This window comes from Xenopus laevis, chromosome 1S (genome assembly GCF_017654675.1).
Source record: "Xenopus laevis strain J_2021 chromosome 1S, Xenopus_laevis_v10.1, whole genome shotgun sequence".
Taxonomy (NCBI): domain Eukaryota; kingdom Metazoa; phylum Chordata; class Amphibia; order Anura; family Pipidae; genus Xenopus; species Xenopus laevis.
The window spans coordinates 133,397,938-133,413,485 of NC_054372.1; the positions used below are offsets into that span (position 1 = coordinate 133,397,938).

Below are 15,548 nucleotides of genomic sequence, written 5' to 3' on the forward strand. Positions count from 1 at the left end.
GCGATTTAAAGGTTAGAACTGTCTTGGTGTTTTTTTTTCCTTACAAAGAAACTAATTTTTTTTTACATTTTTTTTATGTTACTGGTCTTTTAAGGGAAGGCCATCTCCCAAAGAGTCCATTTTAAACAAATAATAATTCAAAAATTTTCAATTTCCTTTATCTCTGCAATAATAAAGCAGTGCCTTGTGCTTGGTCCAAACTAAGATATAATTAATCCTTATAGGACGCAAATTAATTGAATTGGTTTAATTAGCACTTAAAGGAGAAGGAAAGGCATCCTGCACTTGGGGGTGCCAAATGTTAGGCACCCCCAAGTGATTGGATTGACTTACCTGAAACCGTGGGTTGTTGCTCCTATCAGCAGAAAACTGCACTGGCCTGGGGTTATACCAGTGAGCATGCACAATAAAACGAAAAGCCGAACTAACTAAAAAGTCAGGTATTTCGTTCAACTGCGCATGCGTTTGCCCCGGGAATTTGAAGGCGGAAGAAGCCGGAAGAGCATTGCTCTGTGGTGCCGGTGCAGTTTTCTGCTGATAGGAGCACCGGCCTGGGGTTTCAGGTAAGTCAATACAATCACTTGGGGGTGTCTAACATTTGACACCCCCAAGTGCAAGATGCCTTTCCTTCTCCTTTGTTATTTTTTTTTAGTAGGCAAGGCATGAAGATCTAAATCATGGAAAGATCCCTTATCCTGGAACCCAAGTATCCTGGTTAACTGGTCCCATACCTGTAGTGAGTAAACTTTCAGCATCTATGGCCTGCCGCTATTTTATAAACACTAGTATATCTATATCTAGTATAGGTCAATCTAAAAACAACTGGACTTGCTGAGTAATCAATGAAGACGTTTCACTACTCATCCGAGCAGCTTCTTCAGTTCAACTGATTGGTGTGGGAAGTTTTAGGCATATAAACTCTTCCACTAATCCATTTACAATGGCACATTGTAACTCTTCAAAGAGGTGACATCTGAAGAAATTCACAGAGGTGTTGATTCTGTGTAGTTACTGTGATAGGGGTATCCAATGTGTCATGCAACTCCTAGATACAGGTGTTACTTGTGAGAGTTGCATGAATGGATGTGTGAAGGGTCCGCCAGGGTACAGATGTTAGAACAGCATTGTATGTAGCAGACAAGTGGTGTCGAAGTCCAGTTGTTTTTAGATTGACCTATACTAGATATACCATGACCTGGATGAATGAAAATCTTCATAGTCACTAGTATATATAGATATAGATATAGATATAGATATAGAGAGAGAGAGAGAGAGAGAGAGAGAGAGAGAGAGAGAGAGAGAGAGAGAGAGAGAGAGAGAGAGAGAATGGGTAATAAATGGACTGAGCAAGAGTATGAGAGACAGGGATTGATATTCAGACAATAAAAACTTACCTTCTCCGACCTAACAGAATAAAAAGAGAATAGTCAGACTGGCACAGGAGCTATGCACCCCTGACTTACTGAACAATTATATAGACACACATACCAGGAGATTTCTCTTCTCCCCCAAACTGAAGAACAACCACATTCTCCCATAGTTTCTGTCCAATCTCCTCTCCCGCTGTCATGTGACCATGCTGGGGCTCAGAAAAAGATCCAAGGTTACAAGTTTCAGGCTACAGCAGCTGCCAGAGAGAACTGCATTGTTGTCAGATGTGAGACACAGAATCAGCACTTGCTGTGCCCCCCTTTGCCCTTAATGAGGACACCCATGTATAAACCTCAGATAAACCTCCCCATGTTTCTCTCTTTAAAAAGTGTCCTCTTTACCCTCTTGCTTGTGACATTGGCTAATTATACAAAGGAGGGCGGGATTAGGAATGATAATGTCCCACAGAAGTGCCAAGCCGCACGTGAGCCAAAAGCAACTTTACACTGCTGCATATTCCTGTTCTTATTTTGTATATGTGTGGGAGTAAAGGTGGCCATACAGGGGCCGATAAAAGCTGCCGACAGACTGAGTCGGCAGATTATCGGCCCGTGTATGGGGCCCCCCCGACGGGCTTCCCCGATCGAGATCTGGCCGAAAGTTGGCCAGATCTCGATTGGATGGGGCTAAAAATCCCGTCGGATTGCAGCCGCATCTGTTCGTTGATGCGGTCCCGCGATCCGACCGCCCGTTACCATTCGTTAGGATCCGATCATTGGGCCCTAGGGCCCACAATCGGATCAGCCGATATTGCCCACCTCAAGGTGGGCGTATCGGGGAGAGATCCGCTCGTTTTGCGACATCGCCGAACGAGCGGATCTCTCCGTGTATGGCAACCATAAGAGGGGAGTAGATGCTGGTAACGTGTTCACACGGCTGCTTTTCAAAGTTTTTCTGTTACCGGCGAGGTTGTGCAGGGACCTTGAGAGATCATTTTAATTATTTGGCAAATTGGCAGGCAGGGGCAGATTAAAGGAGAATTTAGAAATTTCAGATATAAACCACTACCCCCTACCCTTCATTGCCCCCCCCTCCCACAGATGATAACACCTGTAAATGCCCCTAAACAATATGGTATCTCCTTCTGTTTTAATTGGGGTTCTATGAGTCTCTCGGAAGTAATTCAAACACACCAGCTATGTATAAGCAAAGGTTTATTACATACATAGAATGAAGAAGATATACATTACCGAATGAGTAAAAGAGAGAAGCAGACAATCTACAACCAAGACTGGGAGATCCGGGAACAGTCAGCAGATTGAATCCCTCAAACGGTGCATGGAAGGTCCTGTGGCAGCACGCGTCAACCCCACAAGTGAGATCTCAACTGACCGAATGTAGACCCCCAGTTTATATAGGCTTAGCAAACAATGAGCTCATATAGAAGTTTAATTAATAGCTCATATTATTCATATAATGGTTTGGTTAATAACAGATCTCGCTTCCCATGCGATCATCAGGATCTGGCCAGACTCCCAACAAGCACATACGAAGCAGAGATCTTATATTAGCTAGCTGGTAGCTGAATAGCATATTGTGCCCCTAGCTACAATAAAGGAAAGTCTGATAAGGGCTGCAGAAATCCTAAAACATAATACATATAGTGAATAAAGTACCCCCTCTTGTAAAATATAAGGATATTATAAGTTACCGAGGAGTTTCATGACCATATAAAAACACGAGGCCGATGGCCGAGTGTTTTTATACAGGTCATGGAACTCCGAGGTAGCTTCTAATATCCTCATATTTTGCAACGGGGTACTTTATTTATTATAATACACAAGTTTCAGTGAGTCATGTGACAGAAATAACATCAGAACTCACCGTTTATAACGGATGACATCAGAACTCACCGTTTATAAGGATATAATTTACAGGATATTCATGGCTTTTGAATACTGAACAAGTATTAGGTCATCGAGTTGATTACTTCCCATGATTTCTCTTGCACAACGCTTCATTATACAGGATTATGGATTATAAGGCCGCCTTGTATACTATGATACAAATCTTTGTTATACACAATTATAAATCATAAAGACTATATTGGGCTCAACATACGACATCGGGTTCAACAGTAGAACAGTTCTTTGTTATATTTTATACAGTTCTTTATCAAAGTATTGCGCTGAGCTATTGGGTTTAATCAGAGTATTACCATGAGCCATTATTGAAAAAACTCCTATTAATACACCTTCCCACATGTATAAATACAAATATACAGAGAAGGAATGTTCTGGGCACACAATAAGCTGTACCCTCATACTGTACTGTCTAAGAGAATCAATATGGCACCTCCCTCCTCCCATATGTATAAAGAGAGAAGGAATCATTCTGGACATGGCTGAGCAGCCACAGACTTTAGGTGTTGCAGGGAGTTTTAGCCTTGTAACACTGAGCTTCAAGCACACATATACACATGTTTAGTTATCAATTTCCCTTCTTCTTCTTATTTTTTCCCCCTTTCAAAATTACATTAAGTGACTAACCACATAAAAACCTAGCCCCCTTTACGGTTTTGCTCAGTCAAACTCAAAGTTTCAGTCACTCACGACAAGTTCTTTTAAAAAAAGCAGCAGCAGCGAGTCAGCCGGCAACGACACTCTTCAGTGCTGAGCTCTTAATCCCACACACCAGAAACAATTCCTTCGTCTTCACTGACACGCAGCAGGACCGAGAAGATCAATCAAGCTACTGCCATCCAGAGAGCTCGGCTCACTTCCAGCGTGACGTCTGAGGCACAGCTGAGAAGACTGATTCAAAGCCCCACCCCCACATCGGAAGCGGAAGGAGAGAATGTTTCGGAAGAAGCAACAGCCGGAAAGACCCGAAGAGGCTAGACTGTAACTGCTCCGCTTCTCCGGAAAGTGCCAAGAAAACCCGGAAGCAGCAAGAAGTGCCGGAAGATCAGAACTGCAGGACATCTTTACTGACTATCCGCGACAGGCAGGGGAAATCGGGACTGTCCCGCTTAATGCGGGACAGGTGGGAGGTAACTTGTTTTGCACGCACGGTGTTACTGATCTTTACAGCTCTCTCATCCCACATATACACGTAGTTTATTGGTTACATGGTGTCTCTGAATTACTAATTCTCTTATTCAGGGGGTGACCAGCCTGTTGTGCTTCAACTTCAACTTCCACTGACAACATTATTCCAAAATCTGGTGCAGAGAATTGTTGTTTAAATGCGGGTGTTGGGCCACACAGGTCACACCCCTTTGACAGCTGACTGTATTTTCTATATTATTGTGTCTGACATTTTCTTACACCGAGTCTGCACTCCCAATATATCTAGTTTCAATTCTGTCTGTGCCCATACTTGACTTTTCTTTGCATTTTCTTTGCAGCTGTCAAGTGGGCCTCCTTCATGATGTTCTCTAGTTGATATTATAGGCTGCACACTTAGCAATGGCCATCATGTATCCTTTCCTTATTATATTTTAGCCAGGTGGCCCATCCGTCTGTTCCTTTTCCATTCTCTTTCCTACAATGTTTTATATAAATCTGTGGCATGTGCTGAAGTGCTATAGCATTGCTTGTGCTGTTGCTGCTGATTGCTGAGGTGGTTTAGGCTTGAATCAGATTTTGAATTTTATATTCTCTTGATATAAATTGATATATATATATATATATATATATATATATATATATATATATATATATATATATATATATATATATATATATATATATATAAAGTGTGTTTCATAAAAGTACTCAAATCTCAGCTTCACAGAGCTATAACACTTGGCATATTATGTACTTGTGTTTATATGTACTTTTTTTAATAGAAAAGATTCTAGTGTTCATCGTTGTAGTGGTAGCCTTTTCTCTTGTGCCTGTTGCACGTGAATGCCCATTGCTGTCAGTAACTAACTAGTAGGCAGGAATGCAAAATATACACATATTCCAAAAGACTGATCAATCCTTTTAATTCCCAACTATGCTTATTCATTCATTAAGTAATCACATGACAGAGAGGTGAGACACAAAATCCAAATTCCATCTGAGTGAGCCATGCGATCTGGCACATCTCCTTGCTGTGCTTTGCCTGTATGAGAGAAACACATTGTTAGAGTCCTTCGTTGTTTCTTGGTCATCTATTACTTCTCCTGTTCAAAGCCTTCAGAAGGCTTATTGTATATTTTCTAAATTATGGTTAATGTTCTTGGAAATTGATGTGCAAAGGCGCAGGAATCAATATATACCAAGTATAGAGATGGATATTAATATAATAATTGCATGATTTTGCAGAGTTGCTGCATTCTTTGTTAGTGGCTCTATTTAATAGTTTAGAGATATACAGTGCACATATAGAAGCTGTTGTAAAGAGATTTAACAGTCTATGGGTCACAGCTGCATGAAGGCACATATTTTGGATACTCATTGCATGAAAAAAATACATGAGCAGTACATCAGCTTTACAAATGACTGCATCACCCAAAATTCTTTTGTACAATACAGCTTTTTTGGGCCCACATATAGAGCAATGTTGCATGTTTTTGATCTTATGTAATCAAAAACCTTTGTGGCTATGTCGATAGTTAAGCACATTTACCCTTCTAATACAGATATTCATCCATTATGGGGTAGATTTATCAAAAATCAAATGTGATTTTTTTTTTTCAAAATTTTTTTGCACCCAAGCTCATTAGAGTTATATTTTCAAAAACTCAAATGTCTAATCAAAAATTCTAATGTAAAAAGTCGTATTTTATCCGAAAACTCAATCGTTTCGAAACATATATTTGATGGATTTGAGATTTTTTTTCCCCCCATCGTCTTTCATGTAAGTTTTTAACATTCAGATTTTTCCATAAAGATTCAACATTTGAAATTCGAGAAACCCTTACACAACTCACAAATTTGATTCTTGATAAATATAGCCCCTTTATGTATACAGAGGTTTTCAGAATTTACCCGTCTACTGACCCATTTGCAGTTCAACATTTTGTATGTCCTCCATCAACATGTAAAAATGCTACATATAGATGAAGACCATTTTTTAATAGAAGCTTCAGGACATTTTAGAAAAACAAATCCACTGCCTCCAGGTCTCACCCAAATTTTCATTTAGGCTGAACCCTCATCCAAAAGTTTTGCTCGTGTTCCTTGGAATCATGTATCGTCAATTGCAACAGGCCTAACTTTCATGATTTGCCAACTTCTCTGTGTGCAGCAATTTGGAAACTGACTTAGAATATTTAATGGGTTGCTTACGTTAGCATTTATGGGGTTTTGAGTGGTGGAAACAAACTGTAAGTGAAGCTAATCTAAGATATGAAAGATATTGTTCTATGTTTACTGGAAGGTTTTATAGGCCAAGCATGCAAGTATGTTCATAAGAAGATTTTTGTGTGCATTATCTCTATAGCAAATTGGATAGATTCCAAAGAAGTATTGTAGTCTTTATTATTTTTTTTCTGTTGGCTCACTGGGTAGCATTTCTACCTGAGATTCAGGCCCTGGGCATTATTTGCAAGGAGTTTGTCTCTTTTACCTATGTGCATGGACTTTACTTCAGGTACTTCGGTTTTCACACTCTGGATCAGCAGCTTCTATTAAAATTGCCCTGAGTGTGTGGATGGGATAAGGACCTTTGATTGTGCTGGTGTTCTATAAATAACATATAATAAATCCAACATGTGAAATGCAGTTTTTTATTATTCTTTTTTCACAATTCTGCATACAAGTTTTTGTGATTATGATTGGATAAAGGAGGAAGTATTAATAAACTGATGGTCATCGGGGGCCAGTTGTGTGGGGGTTCAGCATCAGATTTTGCATGGATGCCATTCTCTGGTATTGCTCTACTTTGTTACTCTTGATTTAAAGATCACATTTACCAGCTTGGCTAATAATGTGAAAATACAATTTGCTTGGAATTATAGAGATTCCGATTTGTAAAATTTATTGGATAGGTAGTTTCAGTATGTGTTTACAGTTACTGTCCAAATACAGGTATAGGATCCATTATCCTTCAACCCATTATCCAGAAAGCTCCAAATTACAGAAAGGACATCTCCCATAGACTCCATTTTATTTAAATGATCCATTTTTTAAAAAATGATTTCCTTTTTTTCTGTAATAATAAAACAGTAACTTGTATTTGATCCCAGCTAAGATATAATTAATCCTTATTAGCAAAACCAGCCTATTGGGTTGATTTAATGTTTACATCATTTTCTAGCAGACTTAAAGTATTAAGATCCAAATTATGGAAAGATCCGTTATCCGGAATACCCCAGGTACGAGCATTCTGGATAACCTGTACCATATCTGGTTCCTGTGCTGACCATTTTGGCTCATTACATGTGTAGCCAAATTGACCAGAGATTATATATATTATATAATATATTATGTATATTCAATTTCAATTTGAGCAGAAATACTTTGCATTTCCCTGCTAGTATAAGGGAGTTCAGGACCTATGTTTACACACAACCTTGCTATGGGCTAATGCACAAATGGCTTTTTAAAACTCTTTTCCGTCATGTCACGCCTTCAACATGTACTTCAAAAAGCCAGAGCCTGCCCATGTTTGTACATCTCACCAGACTACCCAAAACCCATAAACCCATAAATGCACCACATTTATTATGAGCAGGTAGGCCTTTCTGTGTGAGAATATAAGACCGCCCACATATTTTACCGCACACATTGGAAACATTTTAGTTACTGATGCTAAAACTTCTACAAAGCTGGACATTCTTTTTCTTGGTGGGAATTGATTTATTGCCAAGTATCCCTTCATCGTCCTTGATATTATCTGGGTTATGAGAGAAGATAAACCTAACTATTAAGAGCGCTGATCAATATTTACAGTGTCACAGCCTGCGGGTGTCTGAACACACAGATTATAGGAGAATTTTTTGCCTGTGTTATTTGTAGATCACAGTGAAAGATGCCTGAGTTGCGACATGTGAAGTTCCTAAGTAACATGTATTAAACTGTGTATGCATTTGCCAACATATTTATAAATAATGGTTATACGTAGCAAGGTTTAAATGACAAGTAACATCACTATAATTTTTTACAAAAAAGACAAATTATACTTTAAAATCGCAATCGCAAAGTCTTTATTAAGAAATATCTTACCAAAACTCAGCTCTCGCTTCTCTTCAGAAAAGGCGACAGGGCGACCATCCATCCAGCGGTGCTCGATTTCTCCTCCCTGGCTCTCTGCTGCTGCATCCGTGCTACTGTGGGTTTAGGAGAGAGAAAGGCTGTGTCAGTTTTGGATGGGGAGACCAGCCTAATGTTTTCTTGCAGATAAAGAGGCTGTCAGGCTGTGCCTCAGATCGGTGATTATGCACAGTACATACCGGTGGGGTTGGGAGACAGGCTCTTCTCATCGCCTATGCGCTGCTGCTCCCGCCTCCGGCCCTGCTGATGCTGGGGGAACTGGTGGCCGAGGATGAGGTGTGAGGGGAGGAAGAGTGCAGCGCATTTCCATTTTTTTTTATCAATGGAAAGTGAACAAATCCACTCCTCTTAAATTGGGAAGTTAAAAGTACCCTAAAAATGAATATGGCTAACAATGCCATATTTTATATACTGAACTTATTGCACCAGCCTAAAGTTTCAGCTTCTAAATAGTAGTAATGCTCTTCTGACTCTTTGCAGCTTTCAAATGGGCGTCACTGACTCCCTTCTAAAAATCAAATGCTCTGTAAGGCTACAAATGTATTGTTATTGTTACTTTTTATTACTGATCCTTCTATTCAGGCCCTCTCCTATTCATATTCCAGTCTCTTATTCAAATCAGTGCATGGTTGCTAGGGTAATTTGACTGACGGTATGACGATCCAAATTATGGAAATATCTGTTATCCAGAAAACCCCAGGTCCTGAGCATTCTGAATAACAGGTCCCATACCACTATATAGGTCTGTACTGGAGGGCCCTTGTCTAAGGAGGCCACTCTTGGATGCCTGTATGGTAAATTATAAATGCACAGGGAAAAAAAATATCCCCCACTAGAGAAATAATTGCCCACCATCAGTGCATGTGCTGTGCAGCAGGTCCTTCTGTAAATGAGTTGATTGAGGACTAAGGTCCAATGCTGCTCTTCTTGCTATGCCGTTTGATTCCTGGTTCTATCCAGCTCAGGTGACTTAAAGGAGAAGGAAAGCTACGGAGGCATTTTATTGCCAATAGATTAGCTGCAATAGTGCAAGCTAGAATGCTATATTTATTCTGTAGAATGTTTTACCATACCTGAGTAAAAAGCTCTAGAAACTCTCTGTTTGTTTAGGATAGGAGCTGCAGTATTAATGTGGTGTGACATCACTTCCTGCCTGAGTCTCTCTCTGCTCTGAGCTCAGATTACAGTAGAGAAGGGAGGGGGGGGGGAGAGGAGCAAACTGAGCATGCTCTTGCCCAGGGCAATGAGGTTTAAACTGAAGGCAGGAAGTCTGATACAGAAGCCCATGTGTACACAATAGAAGGAAAGAAATGCAGTGTTTCTTTTGATAGGGGACTCAGAGAAGCACTACTTTGGGGGTTTACTGGTATATTTAGATGGACCTTTCTGATAAGGCTTACTTAGTTTTAACCTTTCCTTCTCCTTTAAGGCTGTGACCTAATTTTGCTTACACACTGACTTTCTGACTGTGTTAGAAATTCTTTACCTGTGAATTAAATATTATTGACAAGTAGTTTAGGGTAGGTCCCCCAATACCCATTTTAATGCTGACAATGGTAATTTAAAATTACCTGCATAATTCCAGAACAGTCCTTAGTCCTGAAGCTTACTCCCAGTCTTCGTAATATGAATCCTCTTAGAAAAAGGTTAGTGATTCTCTGCACCTAAAACAGCCATTGGTGCTACCATGGTACTGGGTTTTAACAAATTTCCATCCTCTAAAATAATCACTTAGCTGTTCTTGAAAATTTTACAGTAGAAAATCTTCTAAAAGGAATCTCAACCCTAAAACTGCTTTTGCATGTTAAAAGAAAAAGACAATTCTAATTAACTGTCACGTCCAGTATTTATTAAACATATTCAACATGTTTAAGTTATTTATAAATATATAAGAAGTCAGTTTTCCACCAAGTCAGTTACTTGTGTTTTGCTACATTGTTTTTGCTTCAATAGCCAAAATCATAATAAAGGGATAAAATAATACAATATAACAGAAGCCAGCTGAATAACGGTCCTAAAGGAAAATTGATTTCTAACAAATTTTTTCAGTAGTAACAATCCGAGAGCAAAGGGACCAACACTGTTTTCACTGCAATTATATTTGTTTACAAATAGCTTTAAAACCATTGAAGGAGGAAAAGAAAGCTGGGTAGAGCTATGCAAGTTTTTCATTGTTCCTTCAGCAAAAGTAGTTAAATCTGCTATAAATTCCAACATTCAGACTGTACAGCCTAGTTAGATGTTCCCATTGCAGGCACAATGGGGCACTAGGGCATAGGACTTGGACAATAGTCAGACATAACAAAAATTGTTTTGGCTTGGTTTTAAAGAAGCCAAAATACCCTCTGTTACAAATAAACTGTTTAAATGCCTGATAGTATTTACATAACTCGGTTATGCATTTCACACGGTAAAAAAGGTAGTATAGCTTGGATTAATGTTCCTGACTGTACACTCCTGTACAAAGACTGCATATTTCAAATATTTTCTGTCTGTATCGCTCAAAAGATTTTGAAATTCACTGAAAGGTTTCGCTATTCTGTTGGTGTGAATTTGCTTCTGTTTTCTGGAATGTACAGTAAAAATCCTGTATTAGAGTTTGCCTCACTGGTTAGCTTGATTAAATTATTCCTTTTGTACTCCGGCAGTGAATTGTCCCAATTCCTGGGTTTAACAAGGAGAGAGAGATCATCCATAGGTCTTTCTAAAAATATTGGAACACTATTATGTCAGTATAGGATCCACTAGCTGCAAAAAAGACAATTTGTCATCAGGTAAAGTGATCGGTTATACCACTGAAATCGTAGTTTCTTGGGTAATGCAAGTTTTCAATGTATTTCCTATAGCACAGGTATTATTAATGTATAGGTCAGGACCAAATTTGGGTTCAAGACCAATTCTTAGATCCTGGAGAGATTTAAGAAACCTTTCTGCTTGTGTGAATCGATTATCACATTTTCATCCAGTTTCCAAATGTGGAAACTGGGTGAAAAGGTGACTATCAATTCACACAGGTTTTCAGATCAAAATAAAAATTCTGGTTTTCTGTTACTTTTTTTTAAATTCAGTTTTGAGTCATGAAAATCCACTTGTCTCAAAGAATAGATGTCTGTGAACAGCTGAAATGGGAATGGCCACCCAGAAACATTTTTGCATAATTGATGAAAATATAATTTGATACAATTCAGTCATTTACCCTTCGCTAGTAAACATATTCAGAAGTTTTACAGTTATTTGCAAATAAGACTGCTGTCAAAAATCAGTTTCTCTAGACTGGCCCTCCCTGTCAGTGCAGAACGCCTGGGTTAAGTATCCACCTCCGGAGGCAGGACAGAAGAATAGAAAAAACTTCAGCTCCACCCTCCCTATATATAGCCATGCTCCTCCTGTATCCTGCAGTTTTTTCTTCTGTCCTGCTGGAGGTTAGGACAGTCGTCTTTTTTTTTTTTTTTTTCTTCTCTTCATTTGTTTTTTTGTTATGATTGTCTCTTTTTTCTCAGGCAAGAAGGGTAATTCTGTCCATAGACAGTTCCAAATCACCACAAACTACTCTAACAGCTATGAGTAGGATGGTGCATTCAGGCGCAGTCAAATCTCTCAGAGATGAATACTGTCTGCCTGCATCAGGGGCAATGTAGGCAGAGAAAGGCGCACTGCATACTACACACCTCAAGGACTGTGCTCAGCACAAACTTGGGACCGCGCCAAAAAACTCTAAGTCCCCACGAGTCTTACCGGATTAGCAGGCACGTACACCGCAGCCGCATTTCCGGTTTGTAATTGGCGCCAAAGCGTCTTGCGCAGCAGATGCGGCCGCCATCTTGGATTCACTGGGCGCGCTGATCACAGCAGCGGATCACTTTGAGCCACATTCAGGCGAATATTCAGGTTAGAGGCTCTATTAAGAGCGCTACTGATAACTTACGGGGGCATTTGGAGGAAATGAGGGGTAAATAACCCATCTCACCCTCTTATTAACCGTATGTGTTTTCCCTTATCTCAGGCCTCTATGTATACTAGGGCACAGGCCTTCACATACTAGGCTGGATCTGGAGGGGATCCTTGGGTCATTATACGGCATAACAGTGCTAGGTGACCATGTATAATTTCATGATACTTAGTTTTCAGTCACTAAGTAGTTTTTGTTTTTCTCATACAGATAACACTAATACCTTAAAATGGATATAAATACAGCGCTTGAGGACATTAGAAAGGACATGTCCAGTACAGCAACACCTAAAACTAGAAAACCTACTGAGCGGAAAGCTCACACCCAAAGCAGAAATGCAAAGTCTGCAAACATACTTTACGGAAAGGGGAACAAGGTACATGCTTGGATTGTTTACAACCACCACTTTCGGCTCCAACATTATCTCCACAAATACTGTCTCAAGATATACAAGATAGTCCTCATATAGATCAAGCACAAGCTCCAAATCCTTCCACATCAGCAAATCCTTCCACATCCTCCAAACCTCCTCAGTTAGAGGAGCTATTTGACTGGATTAAATCTACTATCCAATCATCCATCAGTCAGACTTCTCTGCCTAGTAAGAAACGCAAAGCACAATTATCTCTAGACACTGACTCATCAGAGTCACATGAGAACACTGACCAAGATAGCGAACCAGAACTGGGAGAGCTTTCGATTAGTGATACATCATCCGATGACTCAGACTCAGAACATCAGTACCGCTCTATCGCAGGCCCAGACATAGCTAAGCGTCTGTTACGAGAAATGTTAGCCACACTCGAAATTAAAGATGAGACGACCACCGCATCAAAAGCGGATAAAGTTTTGGGTGTTCAGCCTTGGAAGTCGAGAGCTTTCCCTGTGTTTAAATCCGTGTCTCAAGTCATCGAAAATGAATGGTCAAGACCAGGTCACCGTTTTTCACTAACTCAGAGGTTCCAAAGTACTTATCCCATACCAGAAGAACAAAAGAAGCTTTGGGACAAAGCTCCCAAGGTAGATTCTGCTATTGCTCGCCTCTCCAAAAATACCACACTTCCAACTGAGGAAGCTGCATTTAAGGAACCCATGGATAAAAAAAATGGAGGTCTCCTTGAGGAAGGGTTTCACACATTCTACCGCATTGCTTCGACCAGCAATAGCGGCAGCTGGACTAGCACGCACATCTAGGTTCTGGTGTCAGGAACTGCTCAAAACTCCCAAATCGCAGGAGGAACTACAGGAAGAACTATTTCGTATCAGTTCAGCACTAGCTTTTTTGTCAGACGCTGCAATGGATACAGTGAAACTAGCAGCCAAGGCCAGCATGGACAACGTTGTTGCCAGGAGGGCCCTGTGGTTACGCCATTGGTCTGGTGACACAGCATCCAAAACTAAATTACTTAATCTACGTTTCACGGGAGATACACTTTTTGGACCGGATCTCAAGCAGATCATAACGGAGGTTACGGGAGGGAAGAGCACTTTCCTACCATCTGGGAAAAGACCTAGGCCTGACCAACAAGGTAGACCATACAATAGGCAATGGGGGTCCCACAGTCGCTCCTTTCGCCCCTTTAGAAACACTTAGTTTCGCCCCAACCAAACCAGTGGAGATTCCAAAAAAGGCAGACCATCCTGGTCCAACCAATCCAGGCAGACCAGAAAGCCAGGTCCCCCAAAAACAACTTCCACCTGACTCACACACCACTCGCACAGGAGGGGTAGGAGGTCTCCTTCAAACATTCTTACCAATCTGGCAAACTCACACTCAGGACAGTTGGGTACTAACTATCATCAAAGAAGGCTATCGCATTCCATTCAACGACCTCCCTCCTCGCTCATTCAAACGGTCCACCATTCCAAGAAACCAACACAAACTGCGGGCTCTCATCTCTGTCGTCACAGACTTGCTCGATCAAGGAGTCATCACCAAAATTCCTCCTCCAGAGAGGTTCAAAGGTTTTTACTCCAATTTGTTTCTGGTCACAAAAAAAGAAGGAACTTTCCGACCAGTCCTCAATTTGAAACCTCTCAACATTTTCGTATCCAAGCAAAAATTCCGCATGGAATCAATTCGTTCAGTTCTGATGTCAATGACAGCAAACTGTTACATGACAAAAATAGACCTTTGAGACGCCTACTTACACATCCCCATCAGGGAACAATCTCAACAGTACTTAAGATTCACGATCCTAGAAGACCATTACCAGTTCAGGGCACTTCCATTCGGACTGTGCACAGCACCAAGGGTGTTCACCAAAATCCTCAGTCCCCTCGTGGCACACCTCAGGCGCATGGGGATTACACTTACCGTGTATCTGGACGATCTTCTCATCCGCTCCACGTCATACGAACAAAGTCAGAAGGACACCCTTCTATGTGTCAGCGTACTCCAGCAACACGGTTGGCTCATACATCAGACAAAGAGCCAGCTCATTCCAACACAACGCATTCAATTTTTGGGGATGTGGCTGGACTCCTTGTCACAGACAATCTCTCTCACGGAGGAGAAGATACATACCATCATTTCCAATGCACAACAAGTCTGCTGTCAGCAGACGGTCACGTCAAAGTGTTGCCTGACATTGTTGGGGTACATGGTAGCAGCCCTGGAAGCACTTCCTTTCGGCAGATTCCACATGAGGGAGTTCCAAAATCATTTCCTCCGCTGTTGGAACAAGGATCACTTCGATCTCACACAGCAGATTCCTGTGACCAGTCCTGTCAGACAGTCCTTACGATGGTGGACATCACCTCAGACCCTCAGCAAAGGGAGATCCAGGGTCTTACACCAATGGACTGTAGTGACCACCGATGCCAGCCTCAAGGGCTGGGGAGCAACTCTTCCACCCCACAATTGCCAAGGTGTCTGGTCTCCAAGGGAGACCGCCCTCCCAATAAATGTGCTAGATATAAGAGCGATAAGAAATGCTGTCCAACATTGGTCAAACGAGCTGCAGGGCCTCCCTCTCAGGATCCAATCAGACAATGCCACGGCCGTGGCCTACCTAAAC

General features: G+C 40.9%; 1 protein-coding gene across 2 annotated transcripts in view; it reads left to right on the forward strand.

Annotated features, from left to right (window-relative positions):
• The first annotated feature begins 3,859 nt into the window (after positions 1 to 3,859).
• LOC108705035 (myotubularin-related protein 3) overlaps positions 3,860 to 15,548 on the forward strand; it is a 39,799-nt gene continuing 28,110 nt past the window's right edge. For both annotated transcript variants that reach the window (XM_041580234.1, XM_041580237.1), the window contains exon 1: positions 3,860 to 4,423. The gene's annotated coding sequence lies outside the window, so the exon portion shown is untranslated. The remainder of the gene's footprint in view (positions 4,424 to 15,548) is intronic.